The 23,459-nt window shown below is 37.7% G+C and overlaps 1 long non-coding RNA gene across 1 annotated transcript; it reads right to left on the bottom strand.

Moving 5' to 3' along the window:
• Positions 1-2,236: 2,236 nt before the first annotated feature.
• Positions 2,237-23,459, bottom strand: LOC310720631. Its single transcript, XR_014531779.1, has 3 exons — positions 23,318-23,459; positions 22,218-22,469; positions 2,237-6,122 (listed from the first exon to the last, which is right to left on the bottom strand). It is a non-coding gene; the product is annotated as an uncharacterized lncRNA (long non-coding RNA).

Here is a 23,459-nt window from a genome sequence, read left to right as displayed (position 1 = left end):
AAGCTATAGCGTTACTTTTAAACCCTTTGGGACGTGCCGTTACAGGAAAATAATCATTTCAGGCAGCATGAAAGCACCCAATTATTGATTATTTTCCTATAAAAGCATTCTTAATCATGTTTTTACCTCCTTCATGTGAAAACAATCCTCATAATCTAAAAAGTGTACCACAGATTTCGCTCCACACGCATCGGAATGATGAAATATGCTGCACAATATTGTTTTGTTGGCATGTTTGGATATAAATCTATTACATATAATATAATATAATATAATATAATATAATATAATATAATATAATATAATATAATATAATATAATATAATATAAAAATTATATATTCCATGCATTTTGTTCGGATTTGCATTTAGTAAATATCAATGAAATTAAAGGCAGACAGCAAACCTGAGTGTATAAATTCATCAGGACATGACATCTGCCGACGTTTGATGCCTGGTCAAACGATCCCAAAGGTCCTCCATTTTTGAAAGCCCACATTTTTTATTTTAGACGGCACGTCTGCGAGCGCTGAGAATTATCTCCGAGCTGGAAAGCTGCCTTACATTTAATTAGTCTCGCAGGAACCAAGTTGTCAAACATGTCCAAGGGTACAAAATAAAGAAACAAGGGGGAAAAAAAAAACCTTTCCAAAAGATAATTCCCGCGTTTGATCAGAAAGCTTTTTTTATTCCAGATGGGATGAAGAAAGAAAGGATCACTCACACAAAGAGCATATAAGAGAATGCTTATTAAAAGAAGTGCAACTCGAGGTAAACCAAGACAGGGGTCAAAGACATCCGGCTTTTGTCTGAATTGCACTGGAATTACAGCAGAGAATGTTCATGGTTTTTAATTTAAGATCTGATAGGTTATATATTAGCAGTGACATATGCCAAATCTGGATATTATAATGCGTGGCTGTGTCTAAACTGTCTGATTGGCTGCATCAAATGAATTGGGGCTTCTGGAATCACAGAATAATCATACCATGATTTTACCATACGAGAAAGCCAGGGTTAAAGAGCTTACTGGTGCAAGCTTGGATTGAAATAATTCTGAACTGGATTTTTATTTTTAAGAATCTTGACACTATGGAAAACCCTGTGACAATGGGACAAATTGTCCATTCCAGGTTAAAAATTTAAGCCTTTGTGTTTTGCCCAGGGGAATTTCTAAGTATCTGGGATGTCTGGGTAAAGGCAAGAGACCAAACCTCACTGGGCCACCAAAAGAAAAAGCTTAATTTACAATTTATCACCAGACTGCATACGTCTGTCACCAGCCACTCAAGTAAATTATGCCCCTGAGCAAAGGTCTGGAAATTCAAGTCCTAGAAATGGCAGAGCCTAATAAGAGTGGCTCTGCAACTGGATGGATAATGGTGTCTTCAGTCTTTGAGAATGTATTTTCAAATCTAACTTGAGAAAAAACTTTAACCAATAGCTGCTCAAGGATACCCAAGTGATACCAAAATTCCTAGGATAGTATTCGAGCGATATTGTAACTGAAAGTATACCATTGATGATCATCATGTCATAGCTCCTGGACTTGAGTTTGAGTCTAAATTTTTACTGTCAAACTAGGTGAAGTGTGGATGAGACCGGATGGCAAAATCTAGTCCTTCTTGTGAGACCAGGATTTATCCAAACGTTCTTTACATACTATTGGATAAAATATTATAAAAGAAACCCCAGAAACTTCAGCTTGAGAAGAGGTTTTATGTGCAGTATGCATAGAAGAGGCTCCAGTGTTGGGCAAAAAAGCCAAAGTAGGAGCAAACCCCAAGCCCTCAGCCTGACCAGAAGCCCTCAAAGATGGGCTGAGAAGAACGATTTTGGTTTTGGCTCTGTAAACTCTTTATATAACACAATCTAGATTGTTCTCAGCCTAATTGTGTTATGCAATTCACGACAACACAAATGGATATTATTTTTTCAATGCTTGAGCTTCACGTCGATCTAGACCACTATTTATTCATTAATCAAACTGTGTGTCTATATTTATGTTCTTTGTACAACAGGAAAAATCCGAAAGTGGACGGAAACCATCGAGCGGAAAAAGAAAAAGAAAGAGAGAGAGACAGAGAAACCTCCATGTTGTTTAGAGTAAAGTGTACAGACTACTTGTACCTCTTTATGTACTTCAGTTGACTTCACTCAAAATTGAACAATGTCCCTACCACTGCCCGAGCAGTCGCCCTTGCTATTTTTGTTCCTGTGCTTTCAAGATATGATTGTTTTTCCTTTTTTTCTTGAGTGCACTTTTTTCCAAGGTTTTGCTGATGCATAACTGTTTCCCGTTATTCTTTGGTTCTCCCCCTAAGCCGAGTCGGCTCCACCGCTCCAGTCTCGGCTCCAAGCCAAACGATGACATCAATGAACGTCTGAAAGCACCGCCCTTTAGCTCAAGCTTCTTTCTCTTATCTCTCTTTCTCTCTCTCTCTCTCTCTCTCTCTCTCTCTCTCTCTCTCTCTCACTTTTCAATGTGCAAAAACCCAAATATATGTCATAAATGTGACTAAAGTGTTATTTGAGATTAATCGTGTTCTAATTTTTTGGCTACTTTTGACCGATTCCCGAGCTCATTATTAATAAAACTGGAAGTGATCACATCTTCCTCTTCTTCTTCACCCACACTCTTCCAAAAACTTAGAACTACTTGTTTAAAATTTGGCCTATGAGGTTTCCCATATGCTCGTTTGATGTGTCACTTTCCTTCTGAGAAACAAGCAAGCGAGAGTTCATTCAGCTTATCATTCCATAAAAAACATCTATCTTTCTGAAATGATTTAATATTCTTAAAATATGATCAATCAACCTATGTACAGGAAACAGAATTGAGAAATTTACCTCTCGATCTTCTAGTCCGAGTCGCTCGTTATTTTAACACGTGACTCCCATAGACACTATGCAGTTAAATATACATATATAAATTATTGGAACTATGGTCAAAATTCATGTATGTAGATTTGTTGGGGATCTGCTTACTGAAAATTTTTACTTTTTTATCATTTATTTATGATTAAAGGAACAAAATGAACTAAATGACAAAAAGATTTGTTCATTTTAATAAACGAGATTCAAAGAACCAAGTCAATAAAATTATGCGATGCCTTCAACTTTTAAACAAGCATAGAGTAGCTGTTAAGAAGTGTTCTTAACAAGTGCAGACCAGGTACCTGAGGTAATCTCTACAAACCTGAGATAATCACTACAAGCCTGAGGTGATCTCTACAAACCTGAGATAATCACTACAAGCCTGAGGTGATCTCTACAAACCTGAAGTTATCTTTACAAACTTAAGGTGATCTCTACAAACCTGAGATGATCTTTAAAAACCTGAGGTGATCTCTTCAGACCTGAAGTGATCTCTACAAACCTGATGATCTCTAAAGACCTGAGGTGATCTTTACAGACCTGAGGTGATCTCTACAGACCTGAGGTGATCTCTACAGACCTGAAGTGATCTCTACAAACCTAAGGCTATCTGTACAAACCTGAGGTGATCTCTACAGACCTGAGGTGATCTCTACAAATCTGAAGTGATCTCTATAGACCTGAAGTGATCTCTACCGGCCTGAAGTGATCTCAACATCTCTATAAACCTGAGAACAGAACATCCTTTAAGTTTCTTTTTTTATGTGTAAACCACTAACTTATAATTTACTGCACAACTGTTCCAAAAAGAAAAATAATCATCAAATTTTTCATTTCATTCCATGTTGCTTGTGAAACTGATGTTGCGGTTAGAACACAAAAATCCCAAGGTTACATTATCAGTTCTCCTAAGTTCTGATTGAAACATCATGACCCTGGCATCCAAAACCACTGCCAGAATCACTTGGGAACAGGATACACATGCTCCAACTCTTTTGTGTTCCCATGCGTGTGTGTTTGTTTTTAACCCAAGCATATAGCTCTTATGCAAGGTCCAAACTGAAACCATACGGGTTTAAAATTTTCACTCCCACCGGTCTCTCTCTCTCTTTTTCTCTCTCTCTCTCTCTCTCTCTCTCTCTCTCTCTCTCTCTCTCTCAACTGAACACAAGTAAGAAGGTTGTTGCTCAAATGTGTTTTTTCCCACTGCTAATTGAAACTTCTCATGATACAGATATTGTTTCGATCTCAAACGTCACTGATTTCACAAACGTGGTTTCACATTTTTATTTCTATGTTTCCTTTGGGACCTGATACAATGTATAACATCCAGCACAATCCTGCAGATCTGCAGCAAACCAATAGTTTCCCATAAGAAACCACACTGTATGAAAGTTTTGATGGAAGAAGCCATGGTTTGTTTAAAAGGGGTGCTGACTGGAGCAAATGTCTCAGTTTGCATACCAGAGGCCCAGGTTTTGGGCAGACAATGTCATGGAAGAAAGAGACAAAACCTCAGATTGGGAAAAAGACCCAAGATGAAAACAACGTTTATTGGTTGAGCAAAATTGGCTTAGCTTGGGCTCAAGGGTGGAAGAAGAAGCCTCAGCTTGAGCAGAGATCTTAGTTTGCATGAAAGGGTTGGGCAGAACAAGATATGGTAAGAGCAGATGCAATCTAAGCTTGAGCAGAAAAATCCGCAGCTCAGGAACAAACTTCAGGGTGGAAAATGAAGTGATAATTTAAGCAGAACAAGCCACATTTGGATGGAAGAAAACATATTTTGGGGCAAAAAAAGCAAGTTTTGCCAGGAAAAGCATCATCTTGAGCAGAAGCCCCAGCTTGGGTAGATGAAGTTTGAGAAAATGAAACCTCAGCCTGTTGTTCGCTTTGACAAATGTAAAAGTCAGAATTCATTTTTGAAATCAAACAGATAAAATCCAAGCATTTTACAGCGGTGAACTTTTTAGGGTGTTGGACTCTGTGTCCTCGTCCTGTTTTTGCCATTAGTAAACATGGCAGAGAGCACAAAGACAACACTGATTCTGACCCTGGACACACACTCTTGTTGATGGGAAGAGCGTACTGACTCCCTGTAGGGATCCCAAACTGACTCCTTCTTACCCTCACGATGTAAGCAGAATTTCCACTGGGAGCCGTTTGTCACTCGCCTGGCATGTGTCAGAGATTTTTCGTGGCCACTCGGATGAGATGTCCAGAACGTTTTCCCCCGGCCCCCACGGGAGCCGCAGTGCTGCTGGTCATCTGGCATCAATCTGACTCCGGCATGCTTTGAGAAAACAAAGTCGGCCCCTCAGGAGCGGAGCAGTCTAAGCAAACGCTCGAGTTGGAGTTTGTTTAGAAATTCGTACGGAGGGTATTAGGTTTGGGATTTCGCTCTGAGTCGTGATTAAAGGTTTTCGGGAGCTTGAAATGAGGTTCCATTTTGCTGTAGGGTCTGATTTATACGGCGGGGGCTGATATAGTGGTACATGTCAGCAGACTGTTTCTCCAGAAGGGGATTAGTCATATTTCACATTTCCCACTTTTCCTATTTTATCGAGAATAAATTGGGTCATAAATATCTCACGACATGAATTGCATTGTCTGGTTTTGCCTGCGTTTCTGCACAAAGTTCATCTGACTGAGGGTAAAAACTCAACAGGTGCAGGAATGGTACATTAAAAAAAAATCACAATCCAAATATATGGATTAGAAATAACAATAAATCCCTGGTCAAGACTTAAGTTCATGCAATGATCCTGTGTTATTTTGTATCATTGTATCCAGTTTCTGATATTTAATTAACCAAAGTGATCTTATTGGTCAGAAGGTGTTAATTAATTGTCTATAACAGCAGCTCTGATAATAGTGAGTTTATCTGACTGCACTAGCTCTAATACGTTACTGTTTCTATAGGAACAGTTGGTTCACAGGAAAGTGTATGGTGGATATAAAAAAAAAATACCAGTTAAATTAAAATAAGTCTCCAGAAGTTTACACTTAACTATTAAAAATCGTCAATCACGCGGTTAATTCATTAACAACACTGACAGCAGGAGTTTCCATGGTTACAAGTTTATACTATAAATGTGAATATTGGACTTACATCTGGAGTTAAGATCAGATTGAGGATGTGCACTTTGGTCCCGTTCGTCATAGTGAAATTGGTCCAGCAACAGTTTCCTTTATCGTCCACGTTGATGACATCGTTTTCGACTCTGTAAATGTCCCTCAGCTCACAATCTGAAACAAGACAAGAAAGAATTGCTTTTTTTTTAAGATCATGTGGTGGTTAGTGTGGAATGTGCACCGCTCAAACCACCCGCTCATCTCTGTTCCTAATATCATGACCTTATACTTTTTTTTATTCTGTTTTAATCTTTTACAAAATCTTTTTGCTTTTTTGTTCCATTTTTAGAAACACTTCTACTTTAAAACTCATAAAATTAGCAGGTCATTGGTCCCTCACACACACACACACACACACACACACACACACACACACACACACACACACAAACACACAAACACACAAACACACACACACACACACACACACACAAGGTCTGCTGATTTATTAAAACCGCAGGACACTGATACCCCGATCTCCTATAAACCCCTGATGTAGCGTTGGCAAGTGTGTATCTTATATTGTTTTCCTGAGACTTTCAGATGATTTATCTGAGTCTTTATTTGGCGCCTTGGTCAATGAATATTTCCCAGAAGTAAACTAAGTCTTTCCTCGGGAAATGACGGGTCAGGTGTCATTTCCTAGCCAATCAGCAGCAAGGTTTGGTTCATGTTTGAAAAGAAAGATGGAGGGAGCGATTGGCTGCTGAGGTGTAACCCCGTGGCACCGGCAGCAAGCCGTCTTCATTGTTTGAAAGTCTTGGCGTGAACGCTTTTGCAGGCTGGTCCAGACTCAACGTCTCCCTCTCCTTTTTTTCCTCCAGTCCAACTATAAACAGTCATTTTCTCTTCATCATGATGGAGAGTCCATGACCAGGAATTTCAGAATATGCTCAGAGCGCACAAAGGTTAATGCTTAGTCGATATGAAAAGAATAAAACACAGTGTGTGCTGAGGTTATAGGGAAATAATCACACACAGAGTTGGTGTTACAGCACATCACAAAGACACCAAGATGTACAATTAGGGTGCTAGCAACCTCTATTAATATAAAGTATAGAGCATTGAGTAGACTATATAATACAAATCTTCTAAAAGGATGCAGAAACACAAACGCATGGAGGATGTGGACACCTGAGCATGAGATTTGGTATGTGCTTTTTTTACATCCAATTTTACATTTAGTGTTTGCCCTTATAATACCCTCCACTCTTCTAAGTAGATGTTCCACTAGATTGTGGAGATCTTCCACTCCAACCCATGTAAAGCAGATCTTCATGGAGTTGGATTTGTGCACAGGGACACAGGTTTGGGTCTCCTAGTAAAAATGAAGGGAACCAAATCCAAAGACCTTTTATACAATTTAAGGTGGTAGTTTAGTGGTCAAGGAATTGGATCTGAAGGTTATGGGTTCGCACACCAAGCTGACACTCACAGACCCCTTTAACAAGGCCCTTAATCCCATAGCTGCACAGATGTATGAATAAATTAAATATAAGTTGCTCTGGATAATGACGTCTGAAAAATACAATGTAAATGGAAAACTTAGGTGTCCCAATCCTTTTGGCTCCCCGAGGATTTAAAATCCTTTGATATTTAATATTCAGTTGCTAGAATTTAATTAGCTTTTAATAAAACTAAGGAAAATTAGTAAGTGTGTAGTTTTGTGCCTTGTTAGTCCCCAATTAGGCAATTAAGTGCAATTACGCTGCATTACTGAAAGAAAAAAAAAAATTTTATAGAGGAAATGTTGTTCTCACAGCATTGGTTAGTTTTTGGAGGATACTTTTATTAATAGGCCGGTTTATACTCATACACCAAGGTTTATTTGTGGAAGGATGCACAGAGGGGGTTTCTGGGTAAGAGTTCAACCTTGATTTCTTTAAAACGACGAGCCATGTCTGTTTGCGTGCCTGGACATCACATAGGTCCTCTTTTGCGAGGTATTAGAGTAATATTTTTAATATAATTATTTATTTCAACTGCAAACTGCATCTTAATGCTTTTACAACAAGCACATAGCATCCGGAAAGGGCTGATGTGCAGTGAGATAAAGGCGAGCGAGAGAAAGAGCGAGAGAAATAAATGAGGGAGGGAGTTGTGTAGCTTCTCTCATCCAACACACACTGCTATATTTCATTTAGATAAAGACAAAACTATAAAATAAAACAAAACTGATAAAAAAAAAAAGCATTAGTACATTAAAAGTACATCAAAGAACTGCAGAGACGGTATGCAGTGGGCGGGGTTTATTAAGTATTAATTTCTAATGTGCAAAATTCATACATAAACTGTCTACTATGTGGTTGACTTCAATACCAGGCCTGAGTTACTTTTATTCTCCAGCAGCAGGCAGAAGAGGAAAAAGGAAGCTGGGACATTTGCAACCATGACAGGAAGTGCTATGTTATGTCACGGCCCACTAACTGTTACCTGTACATTCCAGACCCAAACCACACCCAGTTCTAAAAAGTCCACATACTATAGCGAGTTTACTGCAACATTAACAGCGAGTCCTCATTCCTCTGTAAAAGTCAATGGCGTGTGATGGCGAGGGGGTTTATCTTGGCCTCCGCTGTGTGAGTCCCCATGCGGTCATATATCAGTCGTCAGAATCAGACATGCAGCTGCGTCCACGCTGAGCGACAGACCTGACCCCCGGAAATGCCGATGTCACTAAACGCCTCTGCTAAACGTTTCTGTGTTAAATGAGGTAGAATCTACTTTATCAGCAACTCGAATGACTCTTTCCCATGCAAACTGTGCCTCGGGGCTGAGGATTCCCATCCACTCGTGGATTTAGCTGGGAATTACGGGAGCGTGTCTCATTTTTCATCAGCAGGAGCGACGGCTAAAAAAAAAACCATAGCTGTCACTGTACATTGTGAGCACTTTGTGATGTGTTCGTTTGGTTTGAGCTTGTGCCTTGGTCTGCCTGTGTGTGTGTGTGTGTGTGTGTGTGTGTGTGTGTGTGTGTGTGTGTGTGTGTGTGAGAGAGAAAGAGAGAGAGAGAGAGAGAGAGAGAGAGAGAGAGAGAGAGAGAGAGAGAGAGAGAGAGAGAGAGAGAGAGAGAGAAAGAGAGAGTAAGAGGGAGCTCACTCTGAGCCAAAACATACTCATAAGGGAGTCCCGTATGCTGGGTAAGGGAGTGCAAAGAGATTCGTAAAGGTCTGATAAATGCTTTTACACATACACACTTACATATACACAAACACACACACACACACACACACACACACACACACACACACACACACACACACACACATATCCATTGTGATAAATTTCATCCCACTATGTGGAAAATGCAAAATGACTGTTGCATTACTGAAGCTTGATGATTTTTATTCCATGATTAGGAAGTGTAATCTGTTTCTGTTCTATTATGTTATTGCTCCTCCCATACAGTAACATTCATATAACATTTATGTAACCTTAATAAAAGGAGTCTCCAGTGTCAGTGCTTTGTGAAGCGTTCAGTGAGGTTAATTCAGCTCCAGGACACGAATAAAACAAAGTACAGAGTGTGGATTTAACTATTGGGTATAGGATAAAGTTTGGAATATAGAATAAAAACTACAGAGCATTTACTACAGAATATAGAGGACAGAGTATAAAATAAAGAGTATAGACTATACAGTAAAAAGTACACAATATCAATTACTGAGTATATAAAACAAAGTATTGAGTATATAGTACAGGGTAGAGGGTATAGACTTTAAAGTAAATAGTAAAGTGTATATAATTGTAAATTCATAGAATATCCCAGATTATATTCTACATGTGTATATGTTATCTGTATATACACTGTGTATAACATTTATACAGTACTTCCATATTTATCTGCACTTCTTTTATCTACCTACAGTTTGCACAATTGCTACGATTTGCACTTCTGGTCGATGCTTAACTGCATTTTCGTTGCTGTGTATCTGTACTGTGCAATTACACTAAAGTTGTATCTATCTATATAGTACAGAGTATAGAATATAACAAAACGTGTACTCCTTCCTTATTTATAAGATATATTAAATCATTTTAACCTTTTTATAAAATAATATCGGCAGAAGATATCGCCCCTCAAATCGGAGCCCTGAGTATAAAACTTTCACGTTTGAAATATGTGGCAAGATGAAAAAAAAAAATCCCACAACCTGTGGCTGCAAAATACCGGAAACCTAAAAATCCACATTAAGCAGAATCATTTCTTGTTTTGCGAGTTCGCTTAGCTGAGGTACACTCGACCTCCAGTCAGCAAAAATACAAGGAAAAAAAGAAAAGCACTGAACCGCAAAGACCTCGTCCTGCGCTGGCAGGGAACATCTACATCCTGGAAACGGCGACTTCCTTTATTGAGTCTCGTCAGACAGTCGGAGCCACTCCTCAAACCAGGCGCTCGGCTATTGTTTCCTAGTGTTCCGATTTTCATGGTATGTCTGTGGAGCGATTTGTCATCGGTATGATCGCCGGTTCTCCTGCACGCTTATTATTAGAGGAATAGTTGGCAAGCTGGGATGAGTTTACCGAGATGCTTACAACGGACGCATACTAACGTTCGGACCTAATTATCTGTGAGGTACATTAATCAATCCGTGTAACTCGTGCCTGTGAGTGTTGTGGCCGACGCTCTGGTTTACTGATGATAAGCTTTATTAGTTATACACCATCGAGCCAAAGTGACACAGACTGAACTTCTAACGTTTACAGGCCATGAGGAAATTCATGAGATGCTCCGTGAATGATGAATGAAATGTGTCCACTACAAGAAAAAAAAACGTGCTTAGAAAAAGTCCCTGGAAGGGTTCTTTAAATGCATAGGGGTTCTAAGCTTCATAAAATGGTTCTAGTTAAGATCAGTAAACTATACTATACAGAATAAAGTATAGATAATAGAGTATAGAGTGTAAGTGGAGAGTATAAACTATAGATTGTAGAGTACAGAGTATTTGCTACAGAGTACAGAATATATAATATAGACTAAGGAATAATCTAAATAAAGTATAGACTTTAGAGAAGAAGAAATTGACTGTAGATCATAGGGAATAGATTATAGACTGTAAAGGTTAGCTTACAGAGTATAGACTATAGAGACTTAAACATAGGGTATAGAGTGTAGATTGTGGACTGTAGAGTATTTATCATAGATTGCAGAATATATTTTACATTCTGCAATCTATTATAAATACTATAATAATAAAGTATTTACTATAGACTACAGAGTATAAAGAGTATAGATAGTAGATTATATAGAACATATAGTGAATAGAGTGTAAGGTATCGATTATAAAGTACAGGGCATCGAGTACAGACTATATAGTACAGAATATAGAGTGTAGAGAATATAGCACAGAGTATATATAATATATTGTACAAAAAACAGAGTGCAGATCAGAAGCAACCTGGAATATTACAGAGTATAGACTATAGAGTATATAGTACAGAGTATTCTATAAAGTATATACTATAGAGTGTAGACTATAGAGTACATATTACAGAGTATTCTATAAAGTATATACTATAGAGTGTAGACTATAGAGTACATATTACAGAGTATTCTATAAAGTATATACTATAGAGTGTAGACTATAGAGTACATATTACAGAGTATTCTATAAAGTATATACTATAGAGTGTAGACTATAGAGTACATATTACAGAGTATTCTATAAAGTATATACTATAGAGTGTAGACTATAGAGTACATATTACAGAGTATTCTATAAAGTATATACTATAGAGTGTAGACTATAGAGTACATATTACAGAGTATTCTATAAAGTATATACTATAGAGTGTAGACTATAGAGTACATATTACAGAGTATTCTATAAAGTATATACTATAGAGTGTAGACTATAGAGTACATATTACAGAGTATACTATAAAGTATATACTATATAGTGTAGAGTACAGAGTACATATTACAGAGTATTCTATAAAGTATATACTATAGAGTGTAGACTATAGAGTACATATTACAGAGTATACTATAAAGTATATACTATATAGTGTAGAGTACAGAGTACATATTACAGAGTATTCTATAAAGTATATACTATAGAGTGTAGACTATAGAGTACATATTACAGAGTATTCTATAAAGTATATACTATAGAGTGTAGACTATAGAGTACATATTACAGAGTATACTATAAAGTATATACTATATAGTGTAGAGTACAGAGTACATATTACAGAGTATTCTATAAAGTATATACTATAGAGTGTAGACTATAGAGTACATAATACAGAGTATTCTATAAAGTATATACTATAGAGTGTAGACTATAGAGTACATATTACAGAGTATACTATAAAGTATATACTATATAGTGTAGAGTACAGAGTACATATTACAGAGTATTCTATAAAGTATATACTATAGAGTGTAGACTATAGAGTACATATTACAGAGTATACTATAAAGTATATACTATATAGTGTAGAGTACAGAGTACATATTACAGAGTATTCTATAAAGTATATACTATAGAGTGTAGACTATAGAGTACATATTACAGAGTATTCTATAAAGTATATACTATATAGTGTAGAGTACAGAGTACATATTACAGAGCATTCTATAAAGTATATACTATAGAGTGTAGACTATAGAGTACATATTACAGAGTATACTATAAAGTATATACTATATAGTGTAGAGTACAGAGTACATATTACAGAGTATTCTATAAAGTATATACTATAGAGTGTAGACTATAGAGTACATATTACAGAGTATTCTATAAAGTATATACTATAGAGTGTAGACTATAGAGTACATATTACAGAGTATTCTATAAAGTATATACTATAGAGTGTAGACTATAGAGTACATATTACAGAGTATTCTATAAAGTATATACTATATAGTGTAGAGTACAGAGTACATATTACAGAGTATTCTATAAAGTATATACTATAGAGTGTAGACTATAGAGTACATATTACAGAGTATACTATAAAGTATATACTATATAGTGTAGAGTACAGAGTACATATTACAGAGTATTCTATAAAGTATATACTATAGAGTGTAGACTATAGAGTACATATTACAGAGTATACTATAAAGTATATACTATATAGTGTAGAGTACAAAGTACATATTACAGAGTATTCTATAAAGTATATACTATAGAGTGTAGACTATAGAGTACATATTACAGAGTATTCTATAAAGTATATACTATAGAGTGTAGACTATAGAGTACATATTACAGAGTATACTATAAAGTATATACTATATAGTGTAGAGTACAGAGTACATATTACAGAGTATTCTATAAAGTATATACTATAGAGTGTAGACTATAGAGTACATATTACAGAGTATTCTATAAAGTATATACTATAGAGTGTAGACTATAGAGTACATATTACAGAGTATTCTATAAAGTATATACTATAGAGTGTAGACTATAGAGTACATATTACAGAGTATTCTATAAAGTATATACTATAGAGTGTAGACTATAGAGTACATATTACAGAGTATTCTATAAAGTATATACTATAGAGTGTAGACTATAGAGTACATATTACAGAGTATTCTATAAAGTATATACTATAGAGTGTAGACTATAGAGTACATATTACAGAGTATACTATAAAGTATATACTATAGAGTGTAGACTATAGAGTACATATTACAGAGTATTCTATAAAGTATATACTATAGAGTGTAGAGTACAGAGTACATATTACAGAGTATTCTATAAAGTATATACTATATAGTGTAGAGTACAGAGTACATAATACAGAGTATTCTATAAAGTATATACTATAGAGTAAAGATTATAGAGTACATATTACAGAGTATACTATAAAGTATATACTATATAGTGTAGAGTACAGAGTACATAATACAGAGTATACTATAAAGTATATACTATAGAGTGTAGACTATAGAGTACATATTACAGAGTATACTATAAAGTATATACTATATAGTGTAGAGTACAGAGTACATAATACAGAGTATACTATAAAGTATATACTATAGAGTAAAGATTATAGAGTACATATTACAGAGTATACTATAAAGTATATACTATAGAGTAAAGATTATAGAGTATATACTAAATAAATGGTTTATTGAAACCTATTTATGTGGGAGCGACAAAGAAAAGAACTCCTATGTACTAAAAGTTAGTTTTAGCTCTGACTCTTACAAAGTGCTGACAGTGGAAACACAATAAAAAATTCACTTTTAATATTTGCGACATATAAAGATGCACAAAATTTACTCAAGATTTGGGTAAAGGTCACAGCATGATTTGATTTGAACACTTTATGTGTGGCCACATGTCAGGGATTATGTCAGAAGATGTCTATTGCTACCTTGCAAAGATTGGAAACATGTTTCTGGCTGTAAATGCTTGTAGATTAGATCCTGCTGAACCTTTTAGCATGCTTTATATACAGGAGTTAGATGGCTAAGGAGACTAAGATGTGTTTGTGTGAGGGGGGACGGAGTGATCAAGTGAACGAAGGAGGGAGCAAGAAAAGTCCTGCCTCCGTTCCACACACCTATTGTCCCAGTACTTCTGTGGCCGCCAGCCCCAGCCTAACCATCCACCGGAAGGCAAACAAACTCTTATCAGAGGCACACAGAGACCTGAGCTGTCCCGTGACCTTTAACCCCTGTGCTGAAAAAGGTCATATAATCACTATAACAATCTGAATGAAGTATTACTGTTCACTGTTCACCAAGTCCAGGTTTTGTATTTTATAGAAATACAATAATAAAAAAGGAGGTAAAATAATAAGATTAGCAAATACAAGAATATCATACATATTTTCAAAATGTATAGATCTTTATGAGAGCAAACAGAAGTTAATTTCATTTAATTTAAGCACCAATGTGGAAATGTGATCCACGCATGTAGAGTTTGACAACACAGTTTCAGTTCCACTTTTGACTCAGAGTTCATAGAGAAATTACTTCTAAGATATGATCACTACTTCTTTCCAAACTTCTCTATCTTTCATTTTTAAATGGCTTTTTTTGCAGTTTCTGTGAAACCACAAAGAACAGCGTCCTACATCCTCCTCTGTCTGAGAACTTAAAGTGATAGCTTCACCTCCGACTGTTACAGAGCTTTGACGCTGAGGACCCCTTCCATAAACTTTGTCATGTTACACGTTACAACACAAAATCAAAAAGTGCTCCTGAAGATCTTCCTGAGGCAGAAAACGAACCACTACGGAGCTCTGACACCTGAGACTCCGTACATAAACATTGTCATGTTACATGTGACAACAAAAAAAACCCTCCTGAAGACTTTCCTGAGGTAAAAAAATTTACCACTCGACACTGGAGACTCCTTCCATGAAATTTAAATGAACACTACCATTTTATTTAATTGGTTTATGCAAGTCGTCCTCCACACATGTTCCTGTAAAGGAGCCGTAAACCACAGTCAACACAGCTTATTAACATACATAGAAAAAAAGGGACTTGAAAAATTTCAAAATCCCAAAACTGCTGCGGAATAATTAGCCCTAATTATAGGTAACGCCGAATCGTTTTCTTGCCAAACGCTTTCATACTGACTATGAGATTAATTATGTTTAACCAATAATGCAAACATGCTTCTCGACAACATTCCTCCCTTTGATGTTTCTGCTCATCTTCAGGGCATATGGTGCACTTTTTACGGCGATGACAGATCGTCAGGAACAACAGCATGAACAGAAAGCTAAGTGTTTACAAATGAATCAGTGGATGAGGATGAGCCGGTGGTGGTGGTGGTGGCGAGGCGAGGCGAGGCGAGGCGCGGCACGGGGAGCTCATCCGTCTTTGCTGCATTAATTAGCGCCACGGCTCGTGGAGGAAGGATTCGTTTAGCCGAGGCTGTTAGCTTGTTCCGCCGAGCAGATGGAAGCGCTGGTGCTCTTAATCATTCAAGGCTGATGTCGCTGTGCACAAACATATGTTTCGCGTGGAAGCGACAAACGCTGCAGTGGGCGCCACTGATGACTCTGACCCAAAGGAAGATTTATGTGCGAGTTTGTGAGGGATGATTGGAGGCAACGAACACCGTGATGATTTGCACTGAATTTGCAAAACGCTCCCTTTGACCTCAGTGGTGTAGCCAAAATCTGTTCCTCATTGTGACGCAGAACAGCTGTCTCACAGGAACCGGACAGTCAGGACATAACTCCAGATGTAGTCCATCAACAATGACATGTTTATTTTCAGTGTTATAAGTTTGCTCCTGAACTTTTCGCACTGGAGATTTAAGTCCAAGAATTGAATGCAAACAAATTTATTCAGAAATCAATAGCGGGAGCATTTACATGAGAAAAACTGGATAAAAACCCAGTTTGTGTTCATTTGTATAAAAGGAAACGCACTAAGGTGAACTCATCGGCTTTAAATCCTGTAACCGTCAATGACTTTCTAAGAAATAATATTATTTTGTTCCTCTTCTACCATAATTCTAATTCATAAATAGCAGCTTGTCTTCCCTGTGAATAAACTGTTACTACAGAAACCATATAATATTGCATTAGTGAAATATCGCATTACTATACACTTGTGGTGTGTGTTACAGTGGTGTGTGTGTTAATCCACATTCAGATTTGAGGTTTCTTTCTTTGTGTTGGAATGAGATTTAATGTGTTTAAACTTCATTTTAGATAGATAGATAGATAGATAGATAGATAGATAGATAGATAGATAGATAGATAGATAGACAGACAGACAGACAGACAGACAGACAGACAGACAGACAGACAGACAGACAGACAGACAGACAGACAGACAGACAGACAGATAGATAGATAGATTCTGTTTGAACATTTAAAAAAAATATATAAAATAAATATAAAAGAGGTAAAATTAAAACCTTCAACATAACACACATTTATTGACGATGTCCTTTCTTTACTCAGATATAAACATTTTAAAAAACTCAATCGAAAAATTATGTTTATTCACTAAACATTTGTTTTACTGATGCGCCAAGTCTTAAACTAAGCACCAAAATCCCCCGAGACGCACAGATCCGGCAATTAAAACCGTCCGTGTGGAAACAATGCAAAAGTTCCGTTTGGTGTTCTGATGATTTACATAATTCAAACAACAATAGTTTGTCAGCCATGCTACGGCACCCCTGGAGCACAAAGGGTTAAGGAACCGGTACCTTGACCACCCAGCACCTTAACCACGGAGCTACCAGGAGAAAATTTATCATTTGGACTTTAGATCTAGTAAGTTTAAAGCAAAACAGGTACAATTACAACCACCAGCATGTGACAATGAATATATGTATTAGTTTAGTTTATTATTTATATATTATAAACTAATTTACTCTTTATTTTTATAACATATTATATACATGTTCAATGGATCATCTAGCCAGTAATAGTCTAATTAACTTCCTACATGTATGCGGAGTGTCAAATCTTAAGAAACCTCCTGGATTGGATTTGTACTACATTGCAATAAGACAATCTTGTATAAATGATAGACGTGGCGTGTACACTGAGTGTGTTTCTAAGATGTAGAATGGAGTCTGAGGAACAACAGCTCACTCTTAAACGTTCTCAAGCCTTAATATCTTTTCTCAAGAAAAAAAAAATCACAAAAAAACAACAGAATGAGAACTACAGAGGTTCATGCAGCAAGCGGCGATCCTTATCGGTCCAGACGGCCGCCGCTCTGGTGCTAACAGCGGCTCTGAGATTTATCTCAGCCTGGCGCTAATGAGCCATTCAGCTCTCGGAAGTCTGGCGTAGGAGCGAGACGATATATCGGCCATATGACAGCGTACCGTGATTAATCAGAGCACAGAAATCTTGATATGTGATACCAGGTTCCCTATTAGTCTTCTTTTTTTTTTTCGACCAGATGTGAGACTCTAGTGTATGTTCAGTGGAGCTGAAGCATTTCAACTCCATGCAGAAGACACTAAAATCGTAATTAAAATCAGGCATTGCTTACGAGTATGGAGCGCTCTGGGAATTGAACACATCTCCACAAGTGCTGCTTTGATCTTCTTCTCCTTTTTTAAAGAAGTGTCTTGTTAATGTGTTGCATCGAATGGGACTTAGAATCGGATAAAGATTTTCAACAAGCTCCATTTAAATCCATGTGAAAATATTCCATCAGCCCACACAGAAAGCTCTGAGGTTAAAAAAAAAAAAAAGCGTCATACACAGGAAGAGAGACAAAAACAGCATAAACAGGGTCAGCTGAAGTGAAGAGAGAAAGAGAAAAAGAGAGGGGGCTGGGGGGATTGGCAGCCGAGTGGAGTCTGGAGGGAAAGACATGGGGATTGTTAATTGCAATTTGGAGATAAAAATCGGACTCCAGAAGCGACACGAGGTCGCGTCATTGGGTCTCCCTGCCACCCTGTCTGGCGGGGCAGTTGGGCACTGGGATAAAAACACAGCCTCGTGCTATATGCTAATGTAGCCATCCTAAAATTATGCTAATGTGGCCATCCTAAAATTAGCAAAACTGCCCTCCCCTTCGTAATGTAGGACTCATTACGAAGAAACCATTTGGCTGTTGTGGGACATTTGGGCATGTATATATATTCTGGTGCATTTGGGTGCAGGGGTATTTAACATTCAGCCTTAGTGGCATTTAATTAAAAAAAATTCGGCTAATGACATTTGTGTGGAAAAAAATCTTTTTTCAGAGGCATTCAATTTGAGACAGTCGAGCCAAGGACATTTGGAGTGGAACTTTTAGCTTGATGAGTTTGGATCAGGAGCATTAGCTCTGGGCATTTGGCTAAATTAAGCTGGGGTATTTTTGCCAGAGACATTCAGTTAGGTGTATTTGGGGAACATTTGCAGTGCAAATGGGGTAGTTGGAGTTTGGCTTTTGGTCTTATTGACATGGAATATTTGGTGCAGGTTTTTGGAGTATGTTTCCAGAGGTTTGGCCTTTTGGGGCAATCAGCTTAGGGGCATTTGGCTGAGCCAAAGGACAAAGTGGCACAGGTAATTTTTGGCCTGGGGCAAAGCGATGTTGGAATATTTAGGTCAGGGACATTTTGAATTGGAGGCAATTTGCAGGACATTTATGTTGGGGCATTTGGGCTGGGGACATTTGGAAAGGTGCATTTAGGACAAATGTGGGGAAGTGGGATATTGGCTGAGGCTTTGGAAATGGAAATGTAATGGGGTATTTGATATAGGCTTTTGAATTAGAGTGTTTGTTCAGAGACCTTTACATTGGAGCATTATGGCCAGGGATATTAGGACAGGGATATTGGGTCAACTGGGCCAAAGACATTTGGGTATTTGAGTCAGTAGAATATTCAAAATGTGGAAAGTTTTTAGAGCATTTAGAAGCAGGACTTCTTGCTTAATGAGGTGTGATAATGAAGTTTTAGAGAAAAATAACTTTGTCATACAGGGCAATTGGGAATGGGGTCATTTGTCTCAGACTCAGCCAGGCTCATTTAGAAAGAAAGGAAGTGCTCTATTTGTCTACAGGAGGGGGATTTTCTCTGTCTTTCTCTCTGATTTTGTTTTTTGACCTTTTTTTCCATCTAACATCAGAGGAGACGTCCGTCATCTCTCTGGCTCTTTCCGTCTGCTTCCTTGGCGACCTATTTTTTCCGTCTCTTTCTCGGCGGGCTGGAGTGGGCTGGTGACGCCGCTGGGCCGCTGGGTCCAGTCGTTACAGTCGTTATGTAATGGCGCCCTGATCTCTTAGCTCTTCCTCAGGATATAGCTCCCTGTGGCTCCACTGCAGCTCTTCTTCTTCTTCTTTTTCTCTCTCTGTCTTTATATACAGGCTGATTCTCTCTCTGGATCTCTTTCTTTTTCTCTCATACACGTTTTCTCAGCAGGGGGTCAAACAAGTGCATCAGGGGTACAGGTATATATTAATCAATTAAAACATCGAATAAGCGGATATAAACTCATTATGTCAGCACTATACTTTGCCACTTCCTCAACAACCCATGCTGGTCAGATTTAACCACAGACCTTCAGTGTGTACTGCTAAGACACAACTACAGAAGATGTGCGCATTGAATATTTAAAACCAATAAACCTTTATATAATTCAAGTTTATTTCTATACACACAGAAAAATCAAGGTACAGGAATGTACCTAAAAAAATACAAATGCTTAGCAGGGTACAGTAATGTACCTCTGAACATACATGTTTGTACCTTCTTGTTTGTACTTCTAAAATAACATTTGATCAAATTAGGAAAAAATTGTTAATAGTTGCAAAAATGTACCAATGTTCAGAGGTACATTGTTGAACCCTGCTGAGGTACAGCTGTAGCGACAAAACATTCGGACTCTTTTAAGTACATTCCTGTACCTTAATTTTTCTGTATGTGGCGCTTTTCACAATGACGTTGTCTTAATGAAGCTTTACAGAATGTAAGAATTATAGAACAAACAAAAAAAATGAATAAGTGAACTGTTTATTTATGCCCAACACATGGTGTTGACAAATTCTCCACTCCGATTGGTCAGAAGGCTTCAATTTGTTTTCTATAACCGCTGGATTTTATATATGTAGTGGTCCTTTAAGTTCCCAATTCTATAGTAATGACTCGATCGTGAACGCGGCGTGTCAAATCTTTATTTTTAAGTAAAGAGACTTTTCATTGTGATTGAAGGATTTTCCAGTGTCAGTGGTGTTTACGCTGTGTGATTTCTCAGAAACTTGGAATGCTGATAGAGAGAACAGAAGTAAACGTCCAGAAGGTGTTCAAGATCAAGGAACGTAAACATAGAAACTGATTTTTTTTAAAAGATATCCTCAAATAAATACGTAGGTTACGAAAAATCAGCGAGGAACGTGAGGAACGATTTATAAGACGTGTGAAGCAGCATTAGTAATTCCGCTTCATCTCATCACCCTGTACCATCACAGCAGGTGTCTTTGTGCAGTTTGCATGTCACCAGGTTGTTCATGAGATCTAAAGATTTTTCCACGTAGCATGTTTACGTGATAACGACGGGTTTATGTCGGCTCTTTCCCAAGCACGCAACAATTTCCCCGTTTGGCTCGAGCTCAAGAATCCCAACCTGAAAAAATATAGCGTGATGCACATGCACTGTTGAAAGAATAGAGGGTTCTTTCAGCCAGCAGAGGTATTAATAACAACAACGGCTTCCTCATATTCAACACGATTTCCTTACGTGATACGTTCACGTGGACTAATCGGATTTCGTTCATCTGACCTTCAAACCTTAACAGGGTACGACTCGTATCGGCGTAATAAAAACGACGTCACACTTCAGCACCAGACCGTGTTACTCGTTTCAATTCTAAACGCTGCTCAGACCAACACCTCGTTCTTACGCACACAATACAGCATGCACCAGGACATGAATATTTAGTATTTCAGAAGATTCCATAGTCAGTGTTTCATCCCAGAATGCATTTCATTTTCAAAATAAAAGCCACAAACATGAAGAAAGTAAACCTGCAGGTAGCAACATGGAGAGAAATATGCAGAAATATCGACAGGTTATGGAGTATCGAGTTCTTGTTCCTTCCACGAGAACAAAAGTAATTTTTCATTTACTTTTATTTTACAGTTTAACTGCTGATTGTGGGGTTTTTATATCTGTAATATCTTTTTTTCTGGGGGGGGGGGGGGTTTATCGATGTTGTTGTTGTTGTTGTTGTTGTTGTAAATACAAATACATTATGTTGAATTCTTCCCAAATAAGTGTAAATATGAACAGAAAACGAAACCAAACGTGACAAACAAACGTTACTATTAAGTATTAACAAGAAACCTTTTCACGACAACACACAATCAGATAAAATCATTAAAGAAATCCCAAAACATACACAAAGTTCTTCAGTCATCCGTGTGTGAGGAACCCGTACAGGTCCATATCAAACAGAAATCTTATAGGAACCATGCTGATATATGAACCCCCTGAAGAACGTTCTCCTAGGAATTTAAGGTGTCACTTCTTGAGACTGAATCTCCACTTCTATAACATTAATATCTATAACCACGATACCAAAAAATATATACAGCTGTCATTTCTAAAACTTTTTTTTTTTTTTTAAACTAATATCCAACATAAGTTCACCCTAGAACCCCAGTTCTTGGTTTCAGTTTTCTGAAGAAACCTGGACAGAAGGCTTCCAATTTCATCCAGGGGCTTTTTTTAAAAATAGGAGATTAGATATAAATGTGCAAGCACTTGAATTCTTGCATCTCAGATCGAAACAGGACTGGACGGCGGTGTTACCTGAAGCTGCAGCAGCACTGAAGATCATCACCAAAGCCAAAAACGTGCTGAAGGTCTCCATGTCTGGAAGCAGAGTCGCTCTGGAGTTTATCCCTCTATCAGCCGGCACCTGAGGACCGCACGGGTTCCAGCTTTGTGCGTGTTTGAGAGTGTAAGCACGTGTGTGTGTGTGTGTGTGTGTGTGAGAGAGAGAAAGGAGTGTGTTTGGTTGTGTTTCAGGCGCTAATCACACACGTCCAGCCTTGACGCTTCCTGGCAGGGCAGAAAAGGAGGCGGCGTTAAAAGAGGGGAAATCTCATGGGGCTCATTTTGGCCAGTGACCATAGAAGATGCCTCGGTTCTCTTTTTCTACCCCTAACAATGTTTGGATTGTTCTGTCAAAGTTCCTGCTGGATCACGTGGATAAAGTGTTTGATAAGATGACTTGGGTTCAGCGATTGTTTGATTTTTGAATATTATTATATATTCCTATATTTACACTGATCACACTGAACACTGATGTTTGCAGCCAGTAATGCAAAGGAGACCTGTGGTCAATTTGAACGTGTGTGTGTGTGTGTGTGTGTGTGTGTGTGTGTGTGTGTGGTCTGCGTTTGCTGATAACGTTTTATAATTTCTGCTGCTTTAATTATTTATTTATTTATTTATTTTTTGTTTTACATTTTGCTAAATTAGTACATTTTACATCACTAAACATCTACGTGATTAATAAGGACGTTGTTTTTACAGATTAGTGTCTGGATTCAATACATTTCATGAATTTCATAATTCATAATTTCATGAATATATAGAGAAAAACAAGATTAATTTCCAATGTTTTAAAGGGGGGAAAAAAACAATTATCACTGATTAAATGCCTATAGCACATTACTGCCGTAAAGCGTCCCTATGGTTACCGCTGTTAATGTCGCACATCGACGTTTCTATCGTTAAGAGCGTATCCATGGAAACCGACTACCAGTAGGTAGACGTTTGCTTCAAGCGTTTCCGATCACAGTCTGACGCAGGGGAAACGTTGCGAATTGAAGTTGTTTTATTTGTGACAAGAGTGAAATAAACCCAACATGGCCGTTAAACGGTAATGACAATAAAAGACTCACCTTTATAGAAGCGGCTCCGGGTTTTGTTCCTCTTTCTTTTAGGAGAGAGAAAGTTTCTGCTTTTTGTTTCTCCCCCGTTATTCATTCTGGAGTTCAGGGGAAACTCTCACGCACGCGAGCCGGTCTAAGGCAAGCCACGCCC

The sequence above is a fragment of the Silurus aristotelis genome, assembly GCF_946808225.1.
Source record: "Silurus aristotelis genome assembly, chromosome: 26".
Classification (NCBI taxonomy): domain Eukaryota; kingdom Metazoa; phylum Chordata; class Actinopteri; order Siluriformes; family Siluridae; genus Silurus; species Silurus aristotelis.
The sequence above is the reverse complement of the archived record's forward strand: the minus strand, read 5'-3'. Positions and strand labels throughout refer to the sequence as shown.